This window comes from Macrobrachium nipponense, chromosome 1 (genome assembly GCF_015104395.2).
Source record: "Macrobrachium nipponense isolate FS-2020 chromosome 1, ASM1510439v2, whole genome shotgun sequence".
In the NCBI taxonomy this organism is placed as follows: Eukaryota; Metazoa; Arthropoda; class Malacostraca; order Decapoda; family Palaemonidae; genus Macrobrachium; species Macrobrachium nipponense.
In genome coordinates, this window is record NC_087200.1 from 202,540,660 (window position 1) to 202,567,637 (window position 26,978).

A 26,978-nucleotide genomic window follows, 5' to 3' on the forward strand; every position below is an offset into this window, starting at 1 on the left:
GCGCCTTCCATCCCACTTGGAATGTCCTGGTGCCCCTCTATCTTCATTCCTTTTTTGGAGGGAGAGAAAGAGAGAATATTAGTACAGACATTCCTCTATTTACAAACTTTCAACTTGTGAACTTTCAGAGATACGAACAGCCGCGAGTGTAAAATAAATATATTTTACTATGCTACCACCAAGATTTACTTAATGTTTTAAGGTTTTTAATATAATTTATACTAATAAAATACTCTATAAAATACAGCACTCCTATAGTAGATTCCCATCAGCCGTGCATATGATGTCTAGGCCAGTCCCTTATGACGCTCCTGGTTGGCTGTTGATAAGCCAATGACTCTCTGGAGAGATGGAACATACATCCTGCCTATGTGAACTCTCGAGAGAGACTGAGTTTCCAGCCCTGTCATTGGCTCATCAACAGCCAGTCAGGGGCGTCGTAAGGGACTGGCCTAAACTCCAAATGCACGACTGATGTGAATCTAGTATAGTATTGTGTTTTAGTATAAAAAAAACATACATAAATATTACTGTATGTATTGACTCTTGAGTACGTACTATATCAAATTGGATAGGAGCAGCCGTTCAGAATGTAACTCGTTCGTAAGCGGAGAAGCGTCTGTATTTGCCGTCTGAAATTTAAATTTTACCAATTACTTTACTTTTCTGATATTGCTGTATTTTTGGAATCGACTTCGAAGGCTAACAGTCTCATTATAACTTTATAAAGAAAACATGAATGGAAAGAATTAGAAGAAATGATAGAAAAATAAAAAAACTGAATAAAGAGCATGTTTCCTAAAACTACCACTGCGTGATGAGCAAGATATAATTATTTTATGCAAATTACATTCAGCATTAGATGGAAACCTCGAAATGCAAGAACAGCATTCAAGCAACAACACAGAAATGAGAGACATCTAATCAAGGTTGAAAAAAGAAAAGAAAAGAAAAGAGGGAAAAACTGAACACCTTTGAATTTCTGTAATAATTATTAAGGAAACGCTGACTGATCTGGGGTCGACCCACCCATTTTCCACAAGATAAAATCTAGAGCTTTTGGGATACTTTCTGTCAAAGATGAAATTGTCATATCTTCAATATTAAAGAACTTATACTAAATGACAATAGAAAAACTTCACTTTTAAAGAACATGGTAGATGGCATGGTCATAACTTCACTTTTAAGGAACTTATTGTTTTAAAATAAACTTTTATTGCATTGTCAAAAACTTCACTTTTACGGAACTTTTGTTAAATGACATTGTATCAAAACTTCACTCTTAAGGAACTTATATTAAATAGCATTGCGTCAAAACTTCACTTTTAAGGAAGTTATGTAAAATAACATTGCACCAAAACTTCACTTTTAAGGAACTTATGTTAAATGACATTGTATCTAAACTTCACTTTTAAGGAACTTAAGTTAAATGACATTGTATAAAAATTTCACTTTTACGGAAATTATGTTATATTTCATTGTATCAAAACTTCACTTTTAAGGAACTTATGTTAAATGACATTGTATCAAAACTTCACTTTTACGGAACTTATGTTAAATGACTGTATCAAAACTTCACTTTTACGGAACTTATGTTAAATTACATTGCATCAAAACTTCACTTTTATGGAACTTATGTTAAATGACATTGTATCAAAACTTCACTTTTACAGAACTTATGTTAAATAACATTGCATCAAAACTTCACTTTTATGGAACTTATGTTAAATGACATTGTTTCAAAACTTCACTTTTAAGGAACTTATGTTAAATGACATTGTATCAAAACTTCACTTTTAAGGAACTTATGTTAAATGACATTGTATCTAAACTTCACTTTTAAGGAACTTATGTTAAATGACATTGTATCTAAACTTCACTTTTAAGGAACTTATGTTAAATGACATTGTATCTAAACTTCACTTTTAAGGAACTTGAGTTAAATAACATTGTATAAAAATTTCACTTTTACGGAACTTATGTTAAATGACATTGTATCAAAACTTCACTTTTACGGAACTTATGTTAAATGACATTGTATCAAAACTTCACTTTTAAGGAACTTATGTTAAATAACATTGCATAAAAACTTCACTTTTAAGGAACTTATGTTAAATGACATTGTATCAAAAGTATATTAAATATCAACCAAAAACTTCAATCTATGTCAAAACTTCACTTTTAAAGAATTATGTTAAATGACATAAAAACTTCACTTTAAAGGAACTTGTGTTAAACGACTTTACTATATCAAAATTTCATTTTTAAAGTACCTGTGTTAAAGGAAGCTTTCCACAGAAACAGTTTTAAATATTACATAAGATCGAACTTTACCAGAAAAAAAATACCCAAAACATCAAAAAACGGTTTTAAACTTATCACAGAAAAATTTCAAGAAAATGAGAAGAGATTAAACTTTACCACAGAAAACTGTCCAAAAAATTGAGAGATTATTGAATATTACCACAGAAAAATATTTCAGAAATTTAGGAAAGACTGAACTCCACCACAGAAAATTTCTTAAAAATTTTAAAAGCACTGAATTTTACTTTAGAGAAATTTGCCTCCAAAATGAAAAAAAAGTTGAACTTAACCAAAGAAAAATGTCTGAAAAATTGAGAAAAGATTAAACATTTTAGAAGAAGACCGTCATTCACTATATAAAAATTTTAGAAAAAAATGGAAAAAGATTTAACTTTACTACAGACAAATTCTCCACAAAGTGAACAAAGACTGACATTTACCCCAAACGTTTTTCCTTGTGCCTTAGAAAATTTCCAAAAATTAAAAAAAAAAACACTGAGAAGCTTCAACTCTGCTATAGTAGACAAAATTCCCAACAAAAATAGGGACTGAACTTGGCCTTTTTTCCTTGAGAAATGAGACTTCTTCTTCCTGAGGTCTGACCTCCCTCGCTGACAGGAAGAGTTAAACTAACAAGAAACAGGGAGTTAATTTTATCGCTTACTTAATGACTTCTTTTAAGCCGTAGTAAAGCCAAGGGGAGAAAATAATCACGTGACTAAACCTATTTTGTGCCTCCTAATTCAGATACTGTCATAAATTGCAAGGTTTTTTACCCCCCAAGATTAGTCTATCATCCATAAAAAAATCCTTGAAGGTCTTTCTGTTTTTCTGTGCTCGCGTGTCACCAGTTTTCAAACTCTGTACCTCTGACAAAATTGGTGACGAACGCCACAAAATTTTAATGATAATGATATAATAATAATAATATAATAATAATATAATAATATAATATAATAATAATAATAATAATAACTATGTCTTGTTGAAAAGGATGGCTGCATTCTGCGAACTGATTCATACTGAGTGTTCTTATTTTTTACCATATACCAATCAAGCTCCTCTGGTGTCTCATAAAATGGGAAGTGATTCTGCAAGCCAATATTGGTCAATAGTTGGCCAATGTTTATATTTCGTTGGATACAAACAGCATATTTCTTACAGCAGAAATTCATTATTTTCTATATTACAGCAGGTTTCAGTAACCTGCTGTATATTGTAAAATGAAGAATTTTTGCTGTAAGAAATACGCTGTCTGTATCTCATGAAACGCAGGAAAAGCGAATTATAAGTAAAATTGAGACAACTCAGTATGAAATCAATTCGCGCAATCTCGGCCATCCGTTCAAACAAGACAGTTTGAAAGAGGGTCTTCTTCCTTCCAATAATAATAATAACAATAGTAATGATAATAATAATAATGGAAAAGTAAACTCACAATAATATGTATGTCTGTTTGACAAGGAGGACCGTGCAGGTCATCGAAAGCTTTCTGCTTCGTATTTTAAATAACAAGATCAAACAGACATATTATTGTGGATTTACTTTTTCATTTTATTTTATCAACTCATGTGATTATGAGGTTTCTTTGAATAATAATAATAATAATAATAATAATAATAATAATAATAATAATAATAATAATAATAATAATAATGCATAGTAACGCAGTTTAGTGAATTTTAATAAAGAATTTGTATTAAAAAAATTAATAATAAAAACACTGAATCCACCAGTGACAGTAAATCAGTGATGGTGAAGTCTACTGTTAATAATAAGAGCACAACTCAATGTTTACTTGACCAAAGAGGTCATTCAGCTCTGAGACGGAAACTGAGAGTAGAAAGGTTGTAGCAAGATGGAAGAAGGAGAATAAGAATGGAGGCAGAGTAAAAGGAATGAAAGGGAATGCAAATAGAGGCCGAAGGGATGCTGCAAAAAACCTTAAGTAATGCCTACCGTGCTCCGCACGAGGTGCACTGACGTCACTAAGCCCCTACAGGATTTAATGTTTACAGAAAGACTCTTTATTGGCCATATGTACTACACAAGTCACCATAACATATACCAGTCATCATGTTCTATCAAACATTAGCAATCTGTTTATTTCAAAGATTACAAATAAAAAACAAAGAAAGTAAAGTAGAGAAAATAAGAGCAATGGCCGGACTCAATTCAGAACGATGGAAATTTTAAAATTTATACTTTTTTTCATAAAAAAAAAATGACATTACTGTCATTATCCTGAGTATTTGTATATGTCACTATTTCAGGGAGTCACTAATTGAAAGACTTGTAGTATGTATGTATGTCATGCTTATTATAATGTTCTGACTTCTAGCTAAATCTAGCAATACTTATTATATATATATATATATATATATATATATATATATATATATATATATATATATATATATATATATATATATATATATATATATATATATATATATATATATGAAATGTTGTGTGTGTGTGTGTGTGTGTGTGTGTGTATGCATATATAATGCCAAGCATATTTGACTATTTGGCACTGGTTAATCAAAAATAAAACAAGTGACAACTCTCTTACCTTTAGTTGCTGACTATCTCTCTGCAAACAATGTCAAGCTAGGATAAAGCTAGGGTAATGAATTCTCATAAATACAAAAATATACTTTTTTTCCCCAAACTAGCTGAAAGTGATTAAAAACGTAACATTAAGAACTAAGTCTGACCTACAAAAGACTGTAAATTGTCATTCTATTCTCCTGAATTAGACTAAGTAATCAACCCCAAACTCCCAAATTATTAATTACTACATTTAAATAGTCAAGTCTTTCAGAGAATCCCATTCTCTAGTATAATGCCATGAACCCATCTGAAACAAAGAGACATATCCATTATATTCCCCAACGCATAATTAAGTATTAAATAAATGAATACACATTACACTTCTTTCTTTTCACATTACACTTCTTTCTTTTCAAAAGCAACTTTTCCTAAGTCCTTTTAATGTGCCCTACCTTTCGATGGGCTTTCTTGACTCTGAGTCCTCCAAACCGTCCTTATCGCTTTTCTCAGGAGAGTGTGCTTTCCCTCCAGTGTCAGGCGGTTGGACCCATCATTACACGCACAAGCTCATGCACATATCCGGACACCTCAAAAATCGCATAGCAACCCCGACTTCTCTGGCCTCACAATGCATAATCATCATTCAATTCCTTTCATTTCAGCAAGCCTTCAAGAAGGCCCTCTCTTGTCTCTAAGCAAAGAAAGCTGAAGTTTTACAATTCACAGAGACACTTGCTTTCTCCTTTAATATATATATATATATATATATATATATATATATATATATATATATATAATATATATATATATGAATAACTTGATCACGAAGTATATAAAACGTGATGCTATGTACCAAATAAAGGTTTTTTTGCCACAAAGGAAAAAAATGAAAAAGCGAGATAGGCGAGTACTTCGGTCCTATTCGGACCCTTTACTGAGGCACACTGATTTTACAAAGAACACCATAGTCAAAAGAAGGCTTAATATACAAACTGACACTACCAGATTAGCCCATAAGGGCGATTTTTCACTCTACAGAGAGGAGGCGTCGCCATAGGCTAGCCCACACCTTTGAAGGATAACCCGCAGTAAACAAGTGATTCTTCCAGAAAACAGGTACATTTTGAAAACAAAACACGGGAGCATATACAATTTAATATCATGAATTTTTACACAAAATTTTCCCAACAAAAATTATTATTAATGAAAAGACGAAAGAAAATATAAATATATATATATATATATCGAGCAAGAGAAAGAGGGAGAGAGAATATCGAACCAGAGAGAGAGAGAGAGAGAGAGAGAGAGAAATAATAACTATATACATGTGGGACTAATTTATTAGTTGTTCATTTATTTTGAGGTCCTTCATAAACATCTTACAAATATATGGGTCCAAATGGTACATTCCCAGACTAAGATTTAGGTTTTTTTTATTAGTGATTTGTATAATTGCCGATTCCAGTAAATTTCTTGAAACATAATCATTAGATCTAGCAATTACCGAGGTATCACCCCAATTAATACAATGAGATTTTTCACTCAGATGGATAAACAGTGCATTATTTTGAAGTCTGGGCTGTTCTAACTGAATACATATGCTGCTTGATCCGAACACATAAATTTTTACTAGACTGACCAACGTAAAACGATGGGCAATCCTTACAAGGAATTTTGTAAATGATGTTGTTATTTGTTACGGGACTATTCTTAATTAGCATATCTTTAATGGTATTGTTATAAGAGAACACTACATTAACATTAAACGATTTAAATATTGATTTTATGGTTTCAAATCCAAGAAAATAAGGTAAGCTAAGTACAATTTTAGGCATTTCTTTTTCATTAATAGCAACATTATAAAACTTTTTATGAGCTTTTTGATAACATAAATTGAAGAATGATAATAGCTTACACATTACCAAGGCTGATAAATCCAATAGTTTAGTGGTTCTTGACAAAACTGACTACATATCACGCATGCATACTTTACTAGAGGATGAAATAACTTACAAAAAACTCGCAAAAAATCTGTTGGACCAAGTAATAAAGAAAAAAACTTTAACATCAATATCAACAAATTCTTAAAGATATAAAAAGAACTTTTGTGTCAGTTACTATAAAGTGTCCCTCATTACCTTATTTATATGGCCTAGTCAAAACTCATAAGGAAAACAAACCTATGCGCCCAATTATTAGTACTGTAGGATTAATTGCTTATAAACTATCTAAATATCTTACTAAACTGTTATCCCCGCTACTAGGAACTGTATCTAATTCACACATCCGGAATTCTCTTGATCTTGTGGAAAAATTAAATAACATTGTACTAAACCCTAGCGACATTTTTGTCAGTTTTGATGTATGTTCTTTGTTTACAAAAGTCCCTATTGACTCTGTGCTAGAATATTTAAGTAATGAACTTGTACTGCATGAATTGCCTATGTCCGTTAGTCACATAATTTCCTTAATTAAGTTATGTATTTGTGATTGCAGATTTATTTTTAATGGAGAATATTACCAACAAATATTTGGTATGGCCATGGGTAACCCTTTATCACCTCTCCTTTCAAACTTATATATGGAATTTTTTGAGAGACACCACCTCCCGAATATCACACTTATCCCCTTAAAATGGTACCGATAAGTCGATGATATCTTAGTAGTCTTACCTGGTGGTATCGATGTAAATGATTTACTGTCTAAATTTAATAATTTAGTGCCCTCCATAAAATTCACTGTTGAAATTGAAAATAACAATGTCATCCCTTTCCTAGATGTATTAATACATAGAGAATCTTTCCAATGCAAATTCAGTATTTATAGAAAACCCACAAATAATTGAACATATGTACATTTTTATTCTGGCCACCATCTTAATATTAAAATTTCAATTTTTTCTTCTATGTTCCTACACCCTTTGCGTATCACGACTCCACAATATCTGGACCAAGAAATAGAATACATAAAAAAGATAGGAAACTACCTCTGCTACCCACCTCATTTAATTGATTTATGTTATCAAAAAGCTCATAAATGAACAACTAATAAATTAGTCCCACATGTATATAGTTATTATTTCTCTCTCTCTCTCCCTCTTTCTCTTGCTCGATATATATATATTTATATTTTCTTTCGTCTTTTCATTAATAATAATTTTTGTTGGAAAATTTGTGTAAAAATTCATGATATTAAATTGTATATGCTCCCGTGGTTGTTTTCAAAATGTACTGTTTTCTGGAAGAATCACTTGTTTACTGCGGGTATCCTTCAAGGTGTGGCTAGCCTATGGCGACTCCTCCTCTCTGTAGAGTGAAAATCGCCCTTATGGCTAATCTGGTAGTGTCAGTTTGTATATTAAGCCTTCTTTTGACTATGGTGTTCTTTGTAAAATCTGTGCCTCATAAAGGGTCCGAATAGGACTGAAAGTACTCGGCTATCTCGCTTTTTCATTTTTTTCCTTCGTGGCAAAAAATCTTTATTTATATATATATATAAATATATATATATATATATATATATATATATATATATATATATTTATATATATATATATATATATATATATATATATATATATATATACACATACTTATATATCTATATATATATATATATATATATATATATATATATATATATATTATATATATATATACACATACTTATATATCTATATCTATATATATATATATATATATATATATATATATATATATATTATATATATGATATGTATTTATATTTATATATATATATATATATATATATATATATATATATATATGATATATATAATATAGAATGATATATATATATATATATATATATATATATATATATATATATATATATATATATATATATATATATATATATATATATATATTTAGATATATGATTTGTATATATATATATATATATATATATATATATATATATATATATATAGTATTTGTATATATATATATATATATATATATATATATATATATATATAATATATATAGATTAAAGGAGATAGCAAATGTCTCTGTGAATTGTAAAACTTCAGCTTTCTTTGCTTAGAGACATACATATATATATCTATATATATATATATATATATATAAAATATATATATATATACAGTGTATAGGCTTTGCTAATGGTGATGTAACTTCTAGCTAAATCTGCATGCTGGAATCTAGATATAGCAACATTTTCTAAAAGTTTGCAAAAACTTCATATACAGTAAATGTGCCTTGTTGTCAACTTTTCAGTTATAGACGTCGTTTATTCCTCTCACTGTTTTCGCCGTGGTGGCACATTGGCAAGATTCTCACCTACCAGTCGAGAGGACCAGGTTTCATATCCTACTGCCAACTGATGGCTTGGATGGCACCATTGCATAAACCTGGTGGCCCGCCAACCTAGCAGTCTGAAAAACTAGGCATTGGGACCTGTTCCCCACTGGCTGTCGGCAAAGAAACCAGAAATAATCCCCAGCCCTATGAGCCTACAGACAGAGGCCCAGGAGGACTTTCACTTTAACACTGTGGACTGTGGAATAGTCCGTCTGAGGATGTCGTGCAACTGGAGTTAAAGAAATTCAAGCAAAGATACAATGCATTACAACACTAGCACAATTCTCCATGGATTCTAATAATTTACTCACATTTTTCATCTGTTTATATTGTTGTTTAATTTTTTTATTTTTTTTTATAAGGGATCTCTTCTTTGTGTAAGTTTTTTCATTACCTTCTGTTACTTCTTTCTCTAAATAACATCATATTCTTTGAAGGCTTGAATTTCAAGTCGTTGGCCTCAGTGGACTTGTTCCTTTTACATAAGGTTCATCTTCTGTATAATAATAATAATAACAATAATAATAGCAAGTGTTTTATTTTGCTTTTAGAAGCCTTTAATTTTGATTTTATTTTTCTCTTTCATTTATTTAACAAGATGGAATTACTGAAGAAAGGAGGTTAACCTGTTATATGGGATTATCAATAATGCAACTCACATGATACACAAGATATATAAAGAAATCATGTTTAGGGAAGAAATTTTTTTAGGTTTGTATGATATGAGAGATCGAGTGATAAACGGGGATATATGGCATATTTCACTTGTTCTACTCATTATGCCTTATGGAAACTGCTTGTACAAAACACCCTCTTTAATACATATGTAATTTCTCAATGACGAGTGTCCAAAGTAAATTCATTTTAAGAACACTGTTAAACAGTAGATAATTTTCCGTTTTATTGGAATTAATGATGTTTCATTTTACCTCATAATATCATGGAAACTTTACTTGTATGCCTCTGTGTGTGTGTGTGTGTGTGTGTGTGTGTGTGTGTGAGTTGATGTGTTTACATCTACTAGTGGCATTTCACCAATGTCAACATTATTGTCTCAACATCATGTATGCATTTTGGCCCCACTAACACCAGCGAATAAGTGTGGCTATGTACGTACCCTACACACGTGAAAGTACAGTAAAAATATAAATGAGTAGCTTAAATTTAAAATAAAAAAACTAAAGGAGCATGTGTATTACTGTATCAGCTTCAACATAATCGATATCTCAACTGTTGTTCTCTCTGTCTGTCTGTCTGTCTCTTTGTATACTGAATAACTTTCTTCCTTTTATTTTATTTTGTTTTGTTACAATACAGTATTGTACAAATCCTTTAATAGAAACTGGAAAAGTCATAAACATAAGAACACAAAACAAAAGAAGCTCTAGCACATTATATGTCTGCCTTCCTCTTCAACCATCCAACACTGCATCCCCATCCACTCCCCCTCAGCCAGGAAAACTTCTCCCAGCTCCAACCACATTCCAAAACAACCCCCCCTCTCTGAATGAGTTCCTCTACACAGCCTTACTGCCCTTCCCTTCAATGGCAACCAGCCATCTGACCTACCTCGCAAACTTCACCAGGCCTCTTCCATCCCTAAACCTTTCTCAGTCTGTTTTTGAGTGTAAGCACTGTTACCAACATTTTCCTGAGGCTGCACAGCATTGTCAACCATCAGCAATTTATGTGTTATGCAGTATATATCTTTGGGGTTGAGTTCTGGATAATGAAGATATGGATAACTGAGAGCTTACTGTACGTATATGAATTTACTCTTCGAGGAATAATGCAATATTTCAGACTACCACCCACATTTACAATTTAAAAAGTTATCATATACAGGCAGTCCCTGGGTTACGACGGGGGTTCCGTTCTTGAGACGCGTCGTAAGCCGAAAAATCGTCAAAAATCCTAAGAAAACCTTACTTTTAATGCTTTGGGTGCATTGAAAACTATGTAAACTGCATTCTTATGGCATTTTTCATTAAAAAAACATTCAAATATTGATTATTTTGCATGTTTGGTGTCATATTTCATCTCCCAGTAACCCTGGAAATAACGTCTATTGACAAGCGTCGTAAGCCGACACCGTCGTAACCCGGGGACTGCCTGTATATAGAAATTTGCAGGAAGCAGGATGTTACAATCAATGAAAATTTTGCTAAAACCCTATGGGTAAAACCAGACAGATTTTTGGGCTAAAGTGGACTTTTCCTTCAGGTTGGTATAATGCATTAGTATTTTGGGCTATTATTCACAAATATTACACAGGCTCCATATTCCCTGGGGACAGGTACTACAAGGCCCCCAGGAATTACTAAAATCCACAAATACTTCACGCCCCTCCAAAAACACTTGTTTATAAATGACTATTTTAATAGTTTTATCACTAAAAAAGCATTTACAAAAATTATATGAAAATACAATTAGTGAAAATTCCGCAAATTAGCGAATTTTCTGCGAATAATGTGTTCCACAGAAAGTTCTGCAAATCGGTGAAGCCGCGAATCCTGAACCGCATATAGGGAGGAGTCTACTTTATTGCAAAATTGCATTGCAACAAGTTTCTATACTGTTGGAGGCAGAATGAATTTTCCTTTTTAACTGGCTATAATTCGGTCTCATGGGCTGGTTGCTAGTGATGATTATGGTTCAAAATTTGCTATTTGTTCAGTAGCATCTTGCATACAGGTGCCCAGTTTCTTTCCACATTCACAATGGTTATGCAATGAAAGGTTTTTATTCTATTATTCTGACTCTATCTGTATTTGGAGCAAAATAAGTAACGTATATAAGTTTGTATAGATAATGTGATCAATTTAAAAAGCTTATCTATCTACTATTTCTCGAGTTTGGTCAATTGACAGCCGGTCATCAGTAGGTTTCTAAGCCTCATATTAATGAAACAAGACTTGTTTTTCCCGAGGCTTAAGAACTCAGACCTTGTGTGGTTTAGCTGGACCTTTTCTATCAAATAATCCTATTTTTGTTGAAGTTGTGGATTTTTATGCTTTGCAACCTACCTTGAAATCAACAAATACTTGTGATAAATGCAAATAAAAAGCCAAGGAATTTTGAAAATTTATTTGCAGAACTTACTCTCCAATTTTGATGAACCAAAGCAAAAAGGCACATAATTAACCTTATAAGCAATTTTGAGGAAAAGATACAAAGTTTATAAGATGTTTAGGAGTTAACAAACCATTTTTTTCTAAAACACCTGTGATTCCTTTTTAGAACGTTCAGTGATTAACTATAGCCAATTTCAATCAGAGTAGGTATAACCATCTTACGTCAAGAGTCACAACAGCCATCTTAAATCATGTCTCAACAACCTATGTTGAATATTTTATTGTCTACGAAGAAAAGCTGGTCTTCCTCGAATAGAATATGAACAGGATGAAGAAGAGGCCGACTTGGATTGGAAAATTCTGCCTCTGAAGATTGCACTTCTGAAGACCCTGTTCCTGAAAAATTGATTTTCTGCAGATCCAGTTTCTGAAGATTCTGATTCAGAAGATCCTGAGCCTGGAGCTGAAAGTAAAATATCATAGGGTTCAAAAGAAGACTGCTGTACTAACTGAAAAAGACTAGGCTACAATGCAAAAAGGCCTCTGCTTTCAGTATGATTATGTGACTGCCACTATCCATAATAATAATAATAATAATAATAATAATAATAATAATAATAATAATAATAATAATAATAATAATAATAACAATAATAATAATAATATCTTGGAAGAAGACCCTCTTTCAAACATATGATATAAATTTTGAATGGCTGTGTTTAGCAAATTAATTTTATATGATAACTTTTCTGTTCTTATCAATAGCTTTTCTGGCTCAGCAATATTATTTAATAACTGGCCAATATTCATACTGCCATTTAACAAAAAGTATGTAGGAATGCTTTTTTATCTTTATTTAAAAAAGAAAAAACCAGGGATTCTGGTGGCTGGTTTATCAGAGTCCTTGTTTAAACAGGATTCGTCGACTGGTATGCTGGTATAACTGGTCGTTGCCAGTCAGGGTTCATCGTCGGGTATTTTGGCTGGTATTTTTCCTAGTTCTGCTGGTATTCTTCTTCTTTTGTTGACACGTTTCGACATGCTCGAATGTCATCATCTGGAAGAGTTAGCAGAGGAACTGGAGAAGCAGTGTCTTGGTGGTGGTATTTGTAGTGGCTCAGCTCAGGTGCCGATTTCTCATTGGCTGAGCCAGTCTCAAGCGAAGTCTAGGATCCCGCAAGAATGGTCGCAGTTCTTCTTGAGAGCGAGTGCTCAGGTGTTCCTGGGTGTCGAAACTTTGACAAGAGAGTAGGGATGTGCCCAGGTATCGGTATCGGTGAATTTCTGGCCACAAGCTGATACTTTTGTCATTAGTATATAGAAAATTTAAAACCCTTCTAGGTTTCCTAATATGTATATATATTAACAAAGCCCACCAAACAAAACTATATATATAGGCATATGATTGTATATAGTTCAGTGTTTATCTTTTAAAAACAGTTTGGTATCTTAATACTGTACAGTGTATTTAATTTATTATTGTAATTCTAATTTTAATTAACTATGGTTGTGTCTACCTCTATCAGCAATGAGTCACTGCCATTCTCTTGGAGATGGGCACTATTTTAAGATGTGCAGTACAGGTATGGTATATATGAATGGTGCAATTAGTTACTTTACTGCTACTGTTGCAGCTTGGAATTAGACACGTGGAGTTCATATAACCCTATTATCCCTTTACTGCCGACTGGACGTATTTTACGTCGACATTTTTTGTCTCTCGTGTGCCGACTGGACGTATTTTACGTCGACTTACAAAAGTTTTTTTTTAAATTCGCGGAAAAACTACTTTATAGGCCTGCCAGCCTAAAACTTTTGAATCACGCGCCTTGGGGATGCTGGGAGTTCACGGATCAAGGTGTTGTTTTGTTTACAATCGTTGCGCAACGCGCGAATTTCTTTCTTGCTGCACTAAAAAGTATCTGTGACACATCTCGGAAATTATTTCATTACTTTGACATAATTTTTGTACCATTGTAAATTAGCCGTTACATGAAGTATTATATATGAAAATGTGCGCATTTTTATGTAGAATACAACAATAAAATACTCATGATTGTAGCTTTTATCAGTTTTGAGATATTTCATATAAATAACGATAATTGCAAAAATTTCAACCTTCGTCAACTTTGACTCTACCGAAATGGTAAAAAAACGCAATTGTAAGCTAAAACTCTTATATTTTAGTAATATTCAATCAATTACCTTAATTTTACAACTAATTGGAAGTCTCTAGCATAATATTTCGATTTATGGTGAATTTATGAAAAAATTTTTCCTTACGTCCGCGCGGTAACTCTTCAGAAAAATCTACATGCGATTGTGGTAATGTTTGCACCATTTTAAAATTAGCCGTTATATAAAGTTTTATATATGGAAATGTGCGCAATTTCATGCACAATACAACTAAAAACACCCATGGTTGTAGCTTTTATCAGTTTTTGAGATATTTCATATAAATAACGATAATTGCCAAAATTTCAACCTTCGGTCACCTTTGACTCTACCGAAATGGTCACAAAAAACGCAATTGTAAGCTAAAACGCTTATATTATAGTAATATTCAAGCATTTACCTTCATTTTGCAACAATTGGAAGTCTCTAACACAATATTTCGATTTATGGTGAATTTATGAAAAAAAATAACATTTTCTTTACGTCGCGTGGTAACTCTTCCGAAAAAATCATACATGCGATTGTGGTAATGTTTGCACCATTTTAAATTAGCCGTTACATAAAGTTTTTATATATGAAAATGTGTGCAATTTCATGTAGAATACAACAAAAAATAATTGAAGGTTGTAGCTTTTCTCATTTTTTTGAAATATTTGTATATAAATCACGATAAATAGAAAAAAAACCAGTCGGTCAACTTTGACTACCGAAATGGTCGAAAAACGCAATTGTAAGCTAAAACTCTTTACAGTCTAGTAATATATCCGTCATTTATCTTCATCTTGAAAGAAATTCGAAGTCTCTGGCAAAAATATTTAGATTTATGGTGAATTTAAAAAAAAAAAATCTTTCCTTCCCTAAGAGCGCGGATTCTCCGCCACAAATCTCCGAAATGCATACGTCCCATTCTCGGAATATTTGCTCCGTTTTATATTAGGCATTCATAGAGTTTTATATATGAAAATGTGCGCAATTTCATGTAGAATAAAACGAAAAATATTTGAAGGTTGTAGCTTTTCTTATTTCTGAAATAATTGCATATAAAAAATATATATATAAAAAAATTCGACATTCGGTCAACTTTAACTTGTCAGATATGGTCGAAAACTGCAATTGTAAGCTAATACTCTTACAGTATAGTAATATTCAATCATTTGTCTTCATTTGAAAGACATTGGAAGTCTCTAGGACAATATTTAGATTTATGGTGAATTTTTGAAAAAATTATTTGTTTAAGTCCGCGCGTTACGAATTCATGCATTATTTTGTGATAATATTTTCTCTGTGTTGCTTTTATCGTTTTACAATGTGTTATATACCAAAATGATTGCAATTTAGTGTACATTACAACGAAAAAAAAAGTAACTTGTTACCTTTAACTGTTTTGCGCACAGCGTGATTTTGAATACAATCATATATGAAATTTCGTTTTTGCGCTATCATATATCGCATTATTTATATATGATAATGATAATTTTTTCATTCTGATGGTTGCATACTAAACTTCAGCCAATGACAAAAAAAAGGAGCCAAAAATGACTTAATCTTGAAAACTAAGCGCGCTGTGATTTTTTGAAAAAAATATTTTTTCGCTTCGCGCTCACTTCCGAAACACCTCCGGCACACGGGAGACAATTTTTTGTTTTTTTTTTACAACTTCGGCGTTTAAGGGTTATATGACCTTTCAACTTTGACAAGAATGATTCTAGTAACAATACATATTCTCCAAACTAACAGTTATATGGAGGTAACAGATATCGGTATTGGTATTGACTTTAAAAGTTGGTATCGGTATCGGCCAAAAATTTGGTATCGGTGCATCCCTACAAGAGAGACTGTACTTTACCGCAGGTTGTAATGTATCTTTACATATATTGTAAAGCCAACGTCTTTCCAATGTTTTTATTATCATTCAACGGCTTGCTAAGATCCCTATGTATATCAGTCTATGTAGAATTCTTTGGGCTTTCCGCCAATACAATAATCATGTGTACACAGACTACGTATGTGCATATCATTTAATTGTCTGTAAACAAACAAATTGTCAGCCTCAGCATTCGGACCTCTGTCGACCTGACCCAGGTACTACATGTCCATCCGTACCTGTCATTGTATACCTCATGCTCGGGCAATAAAGCATCAGTACTCAGATACCTGTCAATCTATGTCCTCACAATATTTTCCTACATGTAGTAGAAATGTGTATTGTATGAAAGGAAGGTATTATGTTTTGTTGTATTTGCATTTAGTAGGGAAAAGCTTTGTGTTTCGTTATTTCATGTATTAGTTCGTAAGTACTATACGTGTAATAGCTTCTAACTAACGATTGTCAGTTGTTCAATTGTTTGGGTAGTTGCCAGAATGAGTTTGGTGGTGGGTCAACCACGGTCGTGAGAAGCAGTCTTGCTACATCAACCAGAGTGTAAGGTAGTGCGAAAATGACTCACAGACTCAGCCATAATAAGCCGAACTAGAACATTACAAATGAAACTTTTCTCCTTCCTACTGTCACCAAGAGGATGACTGTGAATAGTCCCACAAACAAGCCAGCCAATCAGGAACATCTACAGGATGTAAGGAATTCCAGCGGTCATCCCCAGGTACACCTGAGCACTCACAATCGAGAAGAACTGCGACCATCCGTGCGGGATCCTAGACTTCGCCTGAGCTGAACCACTATAAATACGACCAAAAAGACACTGATTCTTCAGTTCCTGTGCTAACTTGTCCCGATGCTGACCTTTGAGGAGGTCAAAACATGTCAACAAAAGAAGAATAATACTAGCAGAGCTAGAAAAAAATACCAGCATGAATACATGATGACAAACCCTACCTGGCCACGAATAGTTATACCAGCATACCAGGAGACACTCCCTTGAATAAGGCCAGTCATTCAGGCTTCCTTTATACCAGTGCAGTATACAGTTTACCAGACAACGAACCCTGCACGAACACAGAACTCTGACATACCAGCCACCAGAATCCCTGTTTTTTTGTTTTTTATTTTTTTTAATAAAAATAAAAAAGTTTTCAGGCATTCTATTAGCCATGTGTGTGGTATCATGTCGAAGGCTTTCTTTTAGTCAATCCATGCTATGCTTAGGTTGGTTTTCCTTCTCCTACTGTTCTTCATTACCATTTTGTCTATCAGGAGCTGGTCTTTTGTGCCCTTACACTTCCTTCTGCAGCCTCTCTGTTGGTGGATGGTGTTTTGGCTCCTCTAGGTAGTTGTATAGCCTTTCACTGACAATACCTGTTAGTAACTTCCACATTATCGGTAAGCAGGTGATAGGCCTGTAGTTACTGGCTATATTTACCTTACTCTTGCCTCTTTGTACAAAGGATGTTCCTCCTGTGGTCATCCATTTGGGCGCATGGTGATTTGTGATACAATGCTGGAGTTGTTCTGCTATTCGTGGGTGTAGGGTCTTGAAGTTTTAGAGACAGTATCCATGGACTTCATCGGGACCTGGGGCTTTACAGTTTGGCATTTTCTTTAGTTGGTGTCTGACTGTGTCTGTCGTGAGCTCTGTGAATCTTTGTTTTATTCTCCCTGTTTCACTTCCTTGACTTCCTGGAGATGTTGCATGTTTGTTGTGTGATACCAGATTGTTCCATATGTTTTCCCAGAGTCTCTTACTTGGTTCGACTTCAGGGATTTCTTGGTGGTTGTCTTCCCCTCTTAGTTGGCTGTATAGTCTTTTCTGGTTGGTTCCAAATAGTTTGTTCGGTGGTATCCCTTATTCCTGTTCATGTACCATTGGATCTTATGTGCTTTGGCCTTAAGCCTCTGTTTTACATCTTCTATTGTGTTATTTAGTCCCCTCTCTTGTACTTTGTATTTCTCGTTGAGTTCCTCCCTTGTTTTCTTGCTTCTTAGCCTTTTTTCTGCCATCTCTTTTCAGTTTACTCAAGTCAGATCTCATCACCATGATTTGCTTTTCCAAGGCGGTTGCTGTTTTGGTTTCTGTTGGGTTGGTTGTGTTGGTCTTCGTATCTCTATCAGTTCTGCTACAAATCTTGCTCCTGCATATGCCAAGTTATTGATTTCTGTGATACTGGTGGTGTGTATTATTCCCATTATTTCATTGACCTCACTTATTTTCTCCTTTAATTTCTTGTGTTGTAGGCTTTCATGGAGGGGATGATTTCTTTCTCTCTGTATCTGGCTCCATCCATTGTCTAATCTTTTCTACCCATTCCATCCTCTCTGTTACTTAGTCGGTCGTTTTCTTCATGTGTCGTTGTTTGATACCTCATCATCCCTGTCGTCTTCTGTGGCATCGTCTCTCAGTTCGTCTTCTTGTAATTCATGGTCGTGTGTCATTTCCCTTTCCATTTCTTCTCTTTCTGTTGGGAGAGCCAGTTCTTTTTCTTTATGTTTTTTATTTGGTCTGCCAGTCTCTGTTCGTTTGGGGGGGTGTTATTCTCTTATTCCAGATGTTGACCAACTTTCTTCTATATCCTCTCTCAGCTGGGTTGCTTCTGATGTAGCATCTCCATATTTCCTTATTTTCTTCTCTTGTCCATTTCTTCCTCTGGTTTGCTTCTGTAGCTCCAGTCTCAGGCTGTTGGTTACTGTTCTTGTGGTGGTCAGTTGCTGGATGACGACCTCAAAGTACCTAACCGTCTTCCCCTTCAACTGGGCTGAATACCTTGCTGCCGGACAAAGCTCCTCTGTTGCCAGAGGTTCCATTTACATCGTTGTCTTTTAATCCTTCATTTCCTTTCCTACATTGCTGAGTTTTGCTATTTAACCCATAGCTGGACCCTAACCATCAGGAATAGGTACTCATTTACAGCTGAGTAGACTGAGGAAATTATGGTAAAGCCGATTTCCCACGGAATCAATGCCGAGGAGAGTGGTTACCCATCCAACGACTGACCAGCCCCAATGTTGCTTAACCAGTCCATTGACGACCTAATCCACTGCCAGGGCGCCATATGTAGGAAGTGCAATACAAAAAATGAGACCATAAACCACATAGCAAACGAATGTCCGGCACTTGCACAGAACCAGTACAAAAAGAGGCATGATTCAGTGGCAAAAGCTCTCCACTGGAGCCTGTGCAAGAAACATCAGCTACCTTGCAGTAATAAGTGGTACGAGCACCAACCTGAAGGAGTGATAGAAAACAATCAAGCAAAGATCCTCTGGGACTATGGTATCAGAACAGATAGGGTGATACATGCAAATAGACCAGACATGATGTTGATTGACAAAAATCAAGAAGAAAGTATAACTCATTTAGGTCGCAATACCATGGGACACCAGAGTTGAAGAGAAAGAGAGGGAAAAAATGAATAAGTATCAAGACCTGGAAATAGAAAATAAGAAGGATATGGGATATGTCAGTGGAAATTGTACCATAACCATAGGAACACTAGGCACGATCCCAAGATCCCGAAAAGGAATCTAGAAAAACTAGAGGCTAAAGTAGCTCCATGACTCATTCAGAAGAGTGTGCTCCTAGAAACAGTGCTCATAGTAAGAAAAGTGATGGACTCCTAAGGATGCAGGATGCAACCTGGAACCCCACACTATAAATACCACCCAGTCGAATTGGAGGACTGATAGACCAAAAAAAAAAAAAAAAAATTAATAAATAATAATAATTTCTTATGCATAAGCCCCATTTTAAGGTATACTTTATTGAAAAGAATGGTAGTTTGCATGCCATCAAGCTTAAACAATGCTTTCTCAGCACAGCAAGTTCCTATGTACAGCAACCAAACCATACAGAAGCTAACAGAAGATCACTTATTAACCTAACGTTGCAGTAGTTTATGCTATCATTTACAAAAGGTGAATGGCATAAGGAGTAATTATGTATCTTATTTATGATGGAAAAATGGGTATAGAAAAATATGAGATTTTTTATTGGCTATCACAGCTTGACAAGTGACAAGGAATGCCATTGACAAGTGGTACCATAAGGAGAGCTTTGTCCCCAAGGAGGGCGAAAGGACCACATGACTGTTTCATAGAGGCTATACAAACACTAACTACAAGAAGGACGAGACAGTCCTATAAAATATCCTCTTGACTCATGTAATGTCTGGTGAAGAAGACACAACAGTTGACCTTATAAGGATCAGAGGAGTGCCCCATACCTCATGAAGAATAACCCCGCCATTAGCAGCAATCTCATTAACAATTATAACAAATGCTGGGCCCTGAGAAGAGATGCCACCATTCCTTAATCAGTATAACCACAACTCACCTCTCCAATACCAACACGCTATGAGGGGAATACCGTATAATGACTCCCAAAGTCTGCCTGTAAGGATACCCTCACTAAGAATTACCCCTCCCTTTCTCAACTGCTGTCTGAAGAACCACAGTGTAAGGTCTGCAGCATATAAATTCCCATTTCCCCAATGAAATAAGATTAATATTTATCCACTAATAATAAAAGGATGTGTAGATATGTATTAAATTTTTCTTTGAGTAATTGATAATTCAAGGGTACTAAACTCAGTTTACATTTTCTGATACACAGCCTGTGGCCAAAAGTTTTCTCACTGGCCCCATGTGAATATGCACAATGAAAATAGTACCTTGCTCTAAGCTTCGGATGGTATGTAGCATGACTAGGCTTTGACTAACCATCTCAACTGTCCTCTCAGGTATGACTGGCATTCAATGCAGTTTTTAGTTTAGCACAATGGCAACCATAAAAATCTTTCAGTATCAGAAATGCAAAATATAACAAAGATTATAGAATATGGAAGGAACAACATATTAAATATTTGGGGTAGTGTTAGGCATCTATTGAAAATTAAATCAGTCATTATGAATAATGAACAACTGCACATTTTAACCTTCCTCTAATCATTTCTGACAGTTGGCCAGACAAGCATCCAGCTGTCTCTCTGTTAAATGGAAATATTTGCCTGTTCTGATATATAGATTTCATATTTTTCATTATAAGGACAGAGGTTCTTCAAGATTCACTTATCTTGGAAAAAATTTGGGAAAAATTTCTTTACAGAGGGAAAAACATTCCATTTCTAGTCTTCCAAAATGAAAAAATATTTGCTCTTTAATATGGTGTCAAGAGAAAACGTCGAAAGAATAACGCAATAAAACAGAGGAAAAATCATGAAAATACATATGAGGGAAAGTCACGAGGAAGGCAGCAGCTGCATCTTGCACTAGAGCACAGTGTTGCATCAATGATGTCATTTCATACTTGGCCACTTAATTCATTGTAGCAGTAACCCCCTTGAGCTGTGCATGTGCTGTCATTTCCACAAGCTGTGAATTCTTCAAAAAGAAATTCAATTCATTCAGTTAGATTTATTCACTGTTTACACTGCAACAGGTGATATAGTAGACCATTCATAAGAATATGTGAAAACCTTATAAAGATTTTTAATGAATAGATTGATAATGATGATATGGATTCATACAATAATCATGGTAAACTCTTCAAATATTTCTGTGTAAATTATGATAATAAAATATCCCTTCTAAATAAAATGAACTCGTGGATAATGTTACTTGGATGGTCTTGAATGACTAAATTCTGAAAGATCAGTTAAAGTGGTATTATATAAACATCACAGTTTGTTGTCAGTCACTACTGAGAATTAGTATGCCAATTATTATGAGCAAAATAAAGTAGTATATTTCAGTTTCCTTTTTTCACTGTCTTTGACAATTAAACAGAGAAGCATGAGAGCTTCCACTTCCTTTAGGGGGAAAGTATTTGCTGTTCTGAAACATGATTTTAAATACATTTAGAAATTTGTACCTGAAGGAGACAGAAGTGTTCACAGAAGTGTTCAATATTCCTCAACATTTAGGATATAACTAAAAGAAAAATCTTGAAATCTTTGAATAAGACCAGAAATTAAATTAAAAGAAAAAATTCATTTCTCTAGGCTGTGTTTTCTTACCTTCAATGCAGGCAGGAACAATTTGTCCCCGCTGCATTCTTCAAGAAAACACGGTACCACTGCATAACTTGGCTGCACAGCACACTGTAGCAGTAACCATTATTGTCGGTGCAGGCGCTGCTTGGTGAACAGACTGTGAATACATCAAGGATTTTATTCAGTTGGGCTTAACCGGTCACTACATGCTAATTTCCCTAAGATAGTTCATCTTGAATATGACTGGATTTTAGTTGTTAATGAAAAATGCTGAATGAAAAGCCATTGCTGCTGCTCTGTGGCAAATACATTCAGGAACCCACAAAATGAAACTCTTCACACAGAGTAATTCAGCTAAAATATAAAAGTAATATAAACTGATAAATGAGGAAAAACTTGCCATAGGTAGTTTATGGGAAAAAATGATGGTATATTTTATTACAAAAGACAAACATAATATGCTCACAATTCAATTTAAGCTGAACCTTTCCACACTTGAGGAACATCTTCAGAACATATCATGACAAATTTATGAATGCCATTGCTGAAAATAATAGTCTATTTACTAGTTTACAGTGATATCGCATATATATCATGGATGACACTCGAAAACAGTCACTAAATTCTTTCTAATTGATAGCACTATAAAAGTGCCTGGAAATTCAGAACATGCTTTGTATGTTAAAACATCGCAGTGGATTGCAAGTGTCTCTTGAGAATTTAAAATAAAGCATTATTTAGAAGGCCAACTCACTTTTCATTATATATTACTATGTACAACAACAAAATAACCTAAGTCTACAAGGCATCTTCCAAGAAATATTTCATGTAACATGAGTGTAACAGTACTCTCTGAAATGCCAAGACAATGCATGGTGGAACAACGATTTCCAGATTCCAGAGCTTTTGTAAAATAATGAGAATAGGCTTAAAAAAAAAAAAAGGGAGAAATGGTATTCCAAATTTAAAGATAACAGAACCAGGTTTATGTTAAGTGACGTACCATTATACAAGTGACATGCAGCCTCCCCGCATCCTTGTTCGTAGATGGTACCTGTGCATGTGTCAGCTACTCACACTATTGTAGCAATAATCCTTGATTAGCAGTACACTGGGCATTAGGGCGGTACAATCTAAGAGAGTTTAAGGGAAGATAAAAAGTTCTTTACGTAAAGTTAATCATCACTTCATGTTATTCATACCTGTACACTTCAGCCCTCATCCCTGAAGGAATTATCACTTTACATATAATCCATACATAAAAAAATTTTGTTAGGGTGCAACGTGAGGGGCTCTGTGTATTGACCTTATTGTTTTTATTTAAGTTTAAAAAAGGAAAATCACGTAAACCAAATAAAAATATCAAAGAGCAAAGTTAAAAAATGATATTGTCATGATACAATAAAGTTTTATACATACTTACCTGGCAGATATATAACTTAGCTATAGACTCCCCGTCGTCCCCGACAGAAATTCGAATTTCGCGGCACACGCCTACAGGCAGGTCAGGTGATCTACCGCCACTGCCGCTGGGTGGCAGGAATAGGAAACCATTCCCATTTTCTAAACAGATTTTCTCTTCCACCTGTCTCCTGAGGGGAGGCTTGGGTGGGGGCCATTTAATTGTATATATCTGCCAGGTAAGTATGTATAAAACTTATTGTATCATGACAATATGACAATTTGTCTAAAATTGCATTTTTCCTAACTATACAAACCTGAGGTCCTTTTACAATAGGAAGGTACTAGCGGCAGCTGGATAGGTCGTAAGCTTTCGAACAAGGTGGTTCGGTAAGTTAACTGCTGTCCGACAGGCGCGCGCGCGCGACTGGGAGGTAAACAAATCACCTTTTTGCTTTAGGCCCAAGCAAAACTGCAGAGTGAGGGGTGGCATGAGGTGGGGCTATGTGTAAAAGGACCTCAGGTTTGTATAGTTAGGAAAAATGCAATTTAGACAAATTGTCATTTGTTCCGACACGGCATACAAACCTTCGGTCCTTTTACAATAGGAAGACTCACTTCTTGGTGGGTGGATCTGAGTCTTTTGTGAACAGACTGGTGTTCGCCCAACCTTGGAAGCCTCCCTGGTCGTAAGAGCGAGGAGGGATCCAAGCCCTCTGTCCGATTGATCGGGGTGTGCACCGCAGGATCAATGGTCAGACCTCTGGACCGAGTACTAAGAGAGAGGCAAGCGTATCTCTTCGTACCAGCAATGTAAGAACTTGTTCCTGTACAGGAGCAAAGTTAAAAGTCATGATTTGACTCTTTGTAGGCATCCACTTCCCCCCCTTGTAGAAGGCAAGTGGTGGATATTCTGCTCCCATCCCTCGTGAAAGGGATAGGATGGGGCTCTGTCATATAGCTCACCCGGCATCTCGTTCCTTATCCAGCAGGGTGATGACCGTATCCCTCTACCCACAGGTAGAGGGGGAAGAAAAAGATAGAAAGAGAAGAACAGTCACTTTCTCATCACTATCTATTCATACAGTCACACCAGGACTCGATGCTGTTCAGCCTGCTAGGGTCTGGGTTAGCTAGACGACGTGTTGAGCAGCCACCACGGGTCCTAAGGAAAACCGATCCAAGGACCTATGGGCAATATCCAAGAGGTATAAGGAAGTTGCCGGTGGTCTGGTTGTACCAGACCCCTGCCTTCCATACCTGCGCCACGGAGAAGTTCTTACGAAACGCCAACGAGGGGCCAATACTTCTAACTTCGTGAGTTTCTCGGACGGGACGTACGGATGTCGTCACTACCATCAGCCTCATACGCCCTCCTGAAGACCTCACCGCAGCAGGACGAAAGAGTGTTCTTGATACTTCTTTCTTGTTGACCCCGTTGCTAACGAAGAGGCGTCGACACTCAGGCCCGAGGTGTCGAGTTCTCTTCAGATAGCGCCGTAGCGTCCTCCCAGGGACAAAGCAGCATCTCATCCACATCATTATCTGCATGACGCTCCCATACTCGCTTCGCCGATGCCAGGGTCCAGCAAGACGAGGGTCATTCGAGTTCCCTGGGTTGGCAAGACCTTTGGAAGCATGCTACTAAGCAAGGAGATCTCGAACGAGTTCGAGATGTCCAATCCCGTCAGTTTCAGGAGGAGCGACAAGGCGGCTCTGTATCCTTTGACTGTGGGAACTTAGAGGAGCTTCCTCGGCGAAGAAAAAACGAGGAAATCCGCTACCTGCTGAAGAGTGGCTCTGAGAAGAGATAGGCCCGTCTACACACCAACCACCGAAGACGGCCGACTTCCCCTGGTACACAGCTGCAGAGGACTGACGGACGTTTCCAGCCATCTCTGTTGCTGCGCTACGAAAAAAGCTTCTCGTTCGCAAGAGAAGGTGGATAACAGCCAGCCGTGAAGACGTAGGGACTGACTGCTCGGTGGTACCGCTCGACGTGTGGCTGGCCGAGAAGGTTGGTGCCAATGGGGAATCTCTCTCGTTCTCTTGCGAGAAGAGCCAGCAGGTCCGGATACCAAATGGCCTGTGGCCATTTGGAAGCCATCAGGATCATCCTGAAGATTCGGGATGACCAGTGCTCGACTGATCACCCTTGCGAATCAGGCTGAACGGGGGAAAGGCATAGGCGAAGAGGTTGTCCCACGGTGTTGAAGAGCGTCCTCTGCAGCTGCCCATGGATCCGGCACGGCCGAGAAGAAACACCTGGAGCTTCCTGATGTGCCGGATGGCGAACAGATCCTCGACTGGTCGCCCCCACAGGTCGAAAGAGCCTTTCCGCCACGTCCTGGTGTAGAGACCATTCGGTCCTTATCACCTGATCCCGACGCTGAGCGTGTCTGCTACTACATTCCTTCCTGGAATGTAGCGTGCCGACAGCTCTATTGAGTGTGCCTCGGCCACTCGTGCACCTGCCGAGTCAACTGATACAACGGGAGAGACACTAGGCCCCCCCTGTTTGTTGACGTAAGCCACCACCGTGGTGTTGTCGTACATCAACACCACTGAGTGTCCCATCAAGCGGTCCTGGAACTCTTGGAGAGCAAGGAACGCTGCCTTTAGTTCCAGTACATTGATGTGAAGGTGCTTGTCGTTCTCGTTCCACACTCCTGAAGTCCGCAACTCTTCCAGGTGTGCGCCCATCCCTCGGTCGATGCGTCTGAGAGCAGCTGCATGTCCGGGGGGAGAGTGCGCGGAGGCACTCCTCTTAAGGGGTTCCTGTCGTCCAGTCACCTGGCTAGGTCCTGCCTCACCTCCTGTGTCAGTGACCATGGAAGGCTTGGGGGATCCGTCGCCTGTGACCAACTCTCCTTTGGTCTCCCTGAAGAGACCGCAGGTGAAGACGCCCGTTAGGGACTGGCTTCCCGAGTGACGACAGGTGTCCGATCACGACTTGCCATTGCTGAGCTACCTGTTCCTGCCGAGACAGGAACTGGTTGGCTGCCTCCCTGAATCTGCTACCGTGTCGATCAGCATACCCAGGTACTTCATCCTCTGCTTGTGCTCGAGATCGGACTTTTCGAAGTTCAGAAACGATCCCCAGATCGCGACAGAACTCGAGCAGTCGATCCCTGCCTCCTAGCAAACTGCGAGCGGTAGCTCGCCAGGACTAACCAATCGTCGAGATACCCCATCAGACATATCCCGTGCGAATGGCCCCAAGCAGACACCAGAGTGAACA

The 26,978-nt window shown here is 36.2% G+C and overlaps 3 protein-coding genes across 21 annotated transcripts in view; 1 reads left to right on the plus strand and 2 right to left on the minus strand.

The window, feature by feature from the left end:
* Nucleotides 1–26,978, minus strand: part of LOC135220022 (uncharacterized) — an 875,986-nt gene that overhangs the window by 743,622 nt on the left and 105,386 nt on the right. The gene's annotated exons all lie outside the window — the stretch shown is intronic.
* Nucleotides 1–26,978, plus strand: part of LOC135220025 (CD209 antigen-like protein E) — a 677,021-nt gene that overhangs the window by 375,812 nt on the left and 274,231 nt on the right. The window lies entirely within an intron of this gene.
* LOC135220027 (CD209 antigen-like protein E) overlaps nt 1–26,978 on the minus strand; it is a 596,816-nt gene that overhangs the window by 330,462 nt on the left and 239,376 nt on the right. The window lies entirely within an intron of this gene.